Here is a 7,221-nt window from a genome sequence, read left to right as displayed (position 1 = left end):
ATCCTCATCTCAAAAAACAGATAAGATTGAAAAAGTACAACGGCCCACTACAAGATGGGTACCAATCTTAAGGGATTTAAGTTACTGAGAAAGACTGGAAAGATTGAATTTACCAACGCTGCAGGAGAGGAGGAGGAGACATGATTATGCTATATAAATGCATATCAGGGGAACAGAAAATAGACATAAATGAATATATATCATATGTGTGAAGCATCAGCAAGAGGACATTGCAAAATACAGCATAAAAAGAGAGGTGATAAAGATGTATGGAAATTCAGTTTCCCTAATAGGACAATTGATCAGTGGAATGCACAAGCGAATGAGGTAGTGTGTGCCATAACTATTTATAATTTCAAGGATATGTATGATAAAAATGGTTTAATACACGGGACGGTACGAGCTTGACTCATTCCTGTAAAGATACAAAGCTAAGGCAATCCTCACGCCTAAGAGATTAGATAACTCGTCCCCAGATGATTAATTATATCTATGTTTATCCAACCTACCTCATTCATACCTTAGAAATTCGAATTTTTACTGCTTTCCGCCTAATCTAATTTAAGGGCGGAAACTACCCGAGAAAGCTTTGAGACGAATGATAAGAGAAGCCGGAATGACCATTTGCCGTTTGTAAACAAAGGGCGAGAGGCTGCGATCATGTTACCCCTACAGAGATCAGAGGACAAATGGCATATTTGTGGCGGCCTCTGGCAACCTCCCGCGCATGCGCCGTAGGGGGCGGACAGGGGGACAGATCATAACGCTACACCGGTTCGAAGCAGACTTCTCTAGGTTTGCTGCCGAGAATGGTTTTCTCTTTAACATATATGTATTACAATAAGTTATGAATCAAAGATGTATCTGTGCGATATGACATGTAATATCCAAAGGATATTTAGGTGTAATCCTCAAAAGTATATTGCTAGGGCTGAAGTGCTGCTATGTCTCCTAGGACGGCGGGAATACGGGTATATTTTGGAATTCATTATTGCTTAGTACTACAATAGCAAGTCGCTATGGAGTATCTTTACAATACCAAGGGAAAATCTTTTGTTAGAAAAGACCTAACAGCTTAGGTTGGTTAGCTAGCTTTACATTAATTCCAACTCTCTCTATACAAATCACAGTGAGGGCAAAATGTATGGCACGTAACTGAAACCTAGTCCCGTTTACTGGAACGAATGATACGAGTGTCAGAGAATACTTCCTTATTCCACTTCAAGTCCCCTATGGTTATCCTACCTATGGTGGTACCATTCTTAAGTGGCGGTTTGGGTGGGGCACGAACCTCTGTACAGTGGTGCCACGTGTTCCATACCCGCTATGTGAACGGCTCTGATTTATGTAATAGGCATCACAATAAGATAAACCATAAGAATATGAAGATAACATGTGTATTATAATATATGAAAGAACAGCAAACTTATTATGCGTAAAATCTTTATACGGCCATACAGAAACGTGGCATAAATATTTTACAGTTTGCTAAAAAAAAAAAAAGTAGTCACTGTTATTGGCTGTTACCGTATTTCTGGGGTTGGTAATAACGTCACAATTATGAGTATTAGATAATGTGCAGGAATATAAGTAAAAATGTCAATTTCTTAGTAAAAAAAAATAATACATTAAACCCTCGTGAGCGGCAACACTCACACACACCCAGTCCCACCTGGCCAGAGCTTCCTCTATCCTAGGCCTGTTTGGGGACACCTCTTAAAAAAAGACGCGCTAAGACTCTTTTACCTCCTGGGTGGTGTGGAAATAAAGTCAGATTTACAATATGTACATTATAACGTAAAAGAAAATAACTAAAATGTATCCTAAAATACCACAGACAAGAGAGAGAGAGAGAGAGAGAGAGAGAGAGAGAAGGCAGGCCAGGGGCAGTGTTGAGTGCATTGTCAAGCTGAGGGAAAGATGAAGGGAGCGAAGGAAGGAGGGCGAGAATGATTGAATGAAAACAAATCAAGGTGCCAAAACATCGAGGTCATCTGGCGCCATATGTAAAACAATAATATAATAAAAAACAAAATAAAGAAATGAAAGCACAAGTTTATAAGACATAAAAGAAACAAAATTCCCTAGGGTGATGCACACCTCCCCCCAGGAGAGAGAGAGAGAGAGAGAGAGAGAGAGAGAGAGAGAGAGAGAGAAGAGAGAGAGAGGCATCGCGGGTATGGAAAACGTGGCAACACTGTACAGAGGTTCGTGCCCCACCCAAACCGCCACTTAAGAATGGTACCACCATAGTGACTTGTGTCTAGATCTTTAGCATGAATCTGCTAGATACCAACAATTCTGGACTATCTTAATTATAATGCTTTTACCATGGAACTTAGTGATCCTTATAATTTTTAAAAATACATTTGAAGCATGCCTTTATGTTCATGTGACAAATACCAAACGTTTTTGCAGTTCATAATGGTCATTCATAGGCAGAGAAAAACAAATGAAATAGCAATTATTAACTTAGTTTCCTAAATATATCTAATAATATGGACTATAATTTGTCCAGAGTGTGCATACAAAAAACACCAAAGATTAGAGAGAGAGAGAGAGAGAGAGTGTGTGTGTGTGTGTGTGTGTGTGTGTGTGTGTGTGTGTGTGTGTGTATGTGTGTTGCACTGTATCACTAATGCATACTGAAAAAATAACAACATATGTAATATGTGACAATATTAAATACTGTACTGTATAATCAAAAACTGAAATGCATTTTTACAGTCATTTTCTAATACTAATATCCGGTGCAGCCTCCCTCCTTGTCAATAACGGCCTGTAACCGTCGAGGCATACTAGACACATACACAAGACGAGGATTGGCCACAAACAATCGCCACTGCTCCTGGGTGTGCTGCACAAGTTGTCAGGTTGTCCTCTCTTGTGCTGGCTCCCACGAGTTCACCATGTTTGCCCACAAGCACTCAGTTGGGTTTAAATCACAACCCTTACTGGACCATTGAAGCAGCTGTATGTTAGGATGATTGGCAAACCATTGCTGGACTACGCGGGCCGTATGGATGGGACTTCTGTCATGAACGAAAAGTATCGGGCCAGTAAAAGGGAAGTTATTTTCCTGGAGAGAAAGCAGAAAGCTCTGTTTCAAAATCTCTATATACTTGGCAGCTGTAAAGCGTCTTTCAATAGGGGTTAGGTTTCCCGCATCGTGGAGACAGATCCAGCCCCAAACATTGCAGGTTACATGGCCGCTGCGTGCTTCCTCATATATATTTTGTCCGGCATATCTGGGAGAAAATAATACTTTCATTTACTAATAATCAGGCCCACTGTTTCGATTAGAATAGTAGTAACCTATGTTAATAATTTGTTCCCTAATAGTTAATCTGTTGTTATGCAAATCACAAAACTACACTTCATGCTACACTTGGAATGCAGCTTAATGACACGGTGCATTTGAACCTACCGAGTAGTTTGCTCACTACATATTTTTCCATTCTAATCGAAAAAACAAAGATCAAGCAATACATAACTATTACTATCAAGAAGAGGATAAGTTCCCTATACTGATACTGGCAAGGTGGTGGTGACTATGAAGTTTAATGAGGGAATGAAGTGTCAGCTTGCGGGATGCTACACAGTAACAGATTACTTAATACATATCTCTCGGCGAGCCGTGGAGACTTCAGCACAGGTGCTAAGGACTTGTATAATGTTTTTATAGTAATTAATAATAAATTTATAGTTATTTCATACAGTAGTTCATGTATTTCATTTCAGTTTTCATTTTCCATAGCATCTAGCCGCACAACTGAAACATATTACCTGGTATCATTTTTCCTCCAACACTGACGCCTGCCATGTGATGTTGATCGGAAGGTCTTCTCATCAGTGAAGATGACACGTCCCCGGAAAACTAGGTCTCTATCGACATACTGTTGTGCGAACTGTAGTCTTATGGCACAATGGTTATCCGTCAAAACCTGCTTTATTGCCGGTGTTCTGTGATGAAGGCCTTCTTCATGAAGGCGTCGCCTGTCGGTGCAGTCTGTCACATGTAAATGCAGCTCCTCCCGTATCCTGACAGCATTAGTTAGGGGCTGATCTTCGGCAGCCTGTAAAATCAATCGGTCTTGTTCAAATGTTGTAGCCCTAGGAGGTCGTCCTCTTCCACGGTCTGAAAGATTTCCACTCTCTTCCCATCTATGGATCCATCTTTGCACAGTTGATCTTGCGATTCCTAATTGATTACTTATCGCTCGAACGGACAATCCAGCTTCCCGTAAACCAACAGTCCTGGCTCTCAGGGCGATGTGTTCTTACGTGCGGTTCATGGTCCTTCTTGGTGGTGTCTAGTCCAATTTCCAGGATCGCAGCTCCGTTATCACGTCGGTTTTATAACAGATGAACCCATTCGCTGCATGAGACAGGTGTAGGAATTGTCTCGTCCCGGCATCTTAGTGAACCTGATCAAAAACATGTGCCTAATTCCCTACTTCCCTACTTCCATAGTAACTGCCATTATACGCTTGTATCAACCCCCTACACTCACACTGTATTATGTCATACAATGTGACAAAGGGTCTTAATATCTTATATCAAACTGCAGTTAATTTCGCTTCTGTGTTCACGGTCCGTTCGTTAAACTTCCCTGTTATTAGGATAACCGACCATATACCCCTTTATCAGTACAGTATTTTATTTGCTGTTACTGATGTCTGACAAAATATGTCATGTAGAAATATCTGTCATGTTAATGTAATTCCCAACAGTAGTACAGTCCAACGTCGGTATTGCCCCTCCCCTACATAAAGCAGTGCAGCCGGAAAAAGGTGACTCCAGCCTTCTAACGATTCACTATCACCTCCAGCCACCTTCCTCGTAACAGCTGATAGGGGCGATGACCTAATATTTGATAATTCAGATAAGTGAGAGTAATACCCACAGATTAAATTTATCAGGACTAATTAACGAACTCAGTATCTGGCACGAGGATAACAGTTCACTCCATATGCCCATTCTTAAAGCCCATTACAAACATTACCATAACCTGGGATATAATTGGAGAATGACAAGGATATATATTATTTCAGAATGCGGTTGCATAGTTTTAAGGAATTATTACATTCAGACGAGAGTAAGGCAGGCCGAATCAGACCTGTAAAGACCTAAGCAGATTTTATGCTAAAAATCTACACAAGAGTCACTAGGTAGGATAACCATAGAGGACTTGAAGTGGAATCGAGGAGTATTCTCTGACACTCATATCATTCGTTCCAGTAAACGGGACTAGGTTTCAGTTACGTGCCATACATTTTGCCCTCACTGTGAGTTTGTATAGAGAGAGTTGGGATTAATATAAAGGTAGCTAACCTGCCTAAGCTGTTAGGTCTTTTCTAATAAAAGATTTTCCCTTGGCACTGTTAAGATACTCCATAGCGACTTGCTATTGTAGTACTAGGCAATATTGAATTCCAAAATATACCCGTATTCCCGCTGTCCTAGGAGACATAGCAGCACTTCAGCCCTAGCAATATACTTTTGAGGATTACACCTAAATATCCTCTGGTTTATATCTGATATAACATGTCATAACGCACAGATCCATCTTTGATTCATAACTTATTGTGATACATATATATTAAAGCGAAAACCATTCTCGGCTGCAAACCTACAGAAGTATGCTTCGAACCGGCAGCAACCTGAACCCCTGCCTTTGTCACGCCACCACGAATGTGGTGCAGTGGCCTCGAGTCATCTGTCCGCGATTGTACATAATGTTGAATGGTTATTGCTTTCTGCCAGGACTGACTATGCTGGTCTAGAGTGCGAGCTATTTGTAGAATCGTTTAATCTCATGCAGCTGGTAAAGCAACCAACCAGAATACCAGACAACCCTGACCATAATGCTCATCTCTTGGATTTATTCCTGACAAATAATCCAGATCAATGCAGGACAAAGGTACTGTCACTACCTGGATCCTCTGGCCACAATCACATCAAAGCCTCATTAGTTAGCCCCCCAAACCTCCCTGTTCTGAACCTGTCAGGGTGACCCGATGGCGCTTTGATAGGGCAGACTGGGATGGATTTAGAAAGTATCTTGCTGACATTCCATGGCAGTCTTTCTTCTCTAGTGATGCCAGTTCTACCCAGTCCCACATTTGCGACTTAATACTAGCTGGTATGGATTTATTCATACCGAGTCGACAGTTCACTAAAAAATCAAACTCTCCAAAATGGTTTGATAGCAATTGTGCCAGAGCAACAGCCCAAAATTAGCATATAACTCTTATTTAAAATAAAAAACATCTGAATCACTCTCTCAATTTAAAATTGCTAGAAACCATACAAAAACTGTAATAAATCTACCTAAATCAAACTTTCATCAAAATCAAGCATCAAAACTACTTAACAACCCTAATGATAGTAGTACATTCTGGTCAACTCTCACTTCTTTCAATAATAACTATCAAGACATCATCCATTTCCCCACTAAAATCTTCAGATGGCAACATTACAAACGACCCGTGTGGGAAAGCAGATATCTTTGCCAGTACGTTTTTTTTTTTTTTTTTTTTTTTTTTTTACGTGTCGGACTCTGGGCAAAGGCTTCAGGGCCTATTGCCAAGTCCCAGTAGTCCTCCTTGAGGCCGAGTAGTCCTTTTAAATTTCCACATGTCACCACTTTAGCACTAACATCCACCGTCCATATTGAATAATGCTAGGACTGTCTCATACAGGACTGGTGTAGTGGTATTAGCGGGGGTACTTTTATGACACGTCGGCGGGTCATCTGGTAGATCAGAAAAGTCAGCATTTTATGAAATTCAAATCCTTAAACTGTTCCCTGCGCCAGCCGGGATTCGAACCTGGGTCCGTTAGGACTGCAGGCCGCCTCTCTACCGATTCTGCCACCACCTCCCCCAGAAATTCAACCATGGAGGAAGTCAGCCAGAACGTGCCAGTACTAGAACTTGACTCTCCCAAAATTGTTCCACTTAAAATTCAGACACGTAAAATCCATCGTATACAATTTACCTACCAACAAAGCTCCAGGACCAGACGGAATTCCTCCAATTGTTCTGAAAAAGTGTTTCCCAGAACTTGCCCCTGTTCTAGCTATTTATTCGGGCTATGCGTACGCACTTCTTCATTCCCTAATTCATGGAAAGAAGCCAATATCCACCCAGTTCCAAAGAAAGAAGTTCCTCTGACCCCTCTGATTACAGACCAGCAGCTGTCACATCTTTTCTTGGT

The sequence above is a fragment of the Coenobita brevimanus genome, chromosome 68 (genome assembly GCF_032717465.1).
Source record: "Coenobita brevimanus isolate Jiangsu-jjx chromosome 68, ASM3271746v2, whole genome shotgun sequence".
Lineage (NCBI taxonomy): Eukaryota > Metazoa > Arthropoda > Malacostraca > Decapoda > Coenobitidae > Coenobita > Coenobita brevimanus.
The sequence above is the reverse complement of the archived record's forward strand: the minus strand, read 5'-3'. Positions refer to the sequence as shown.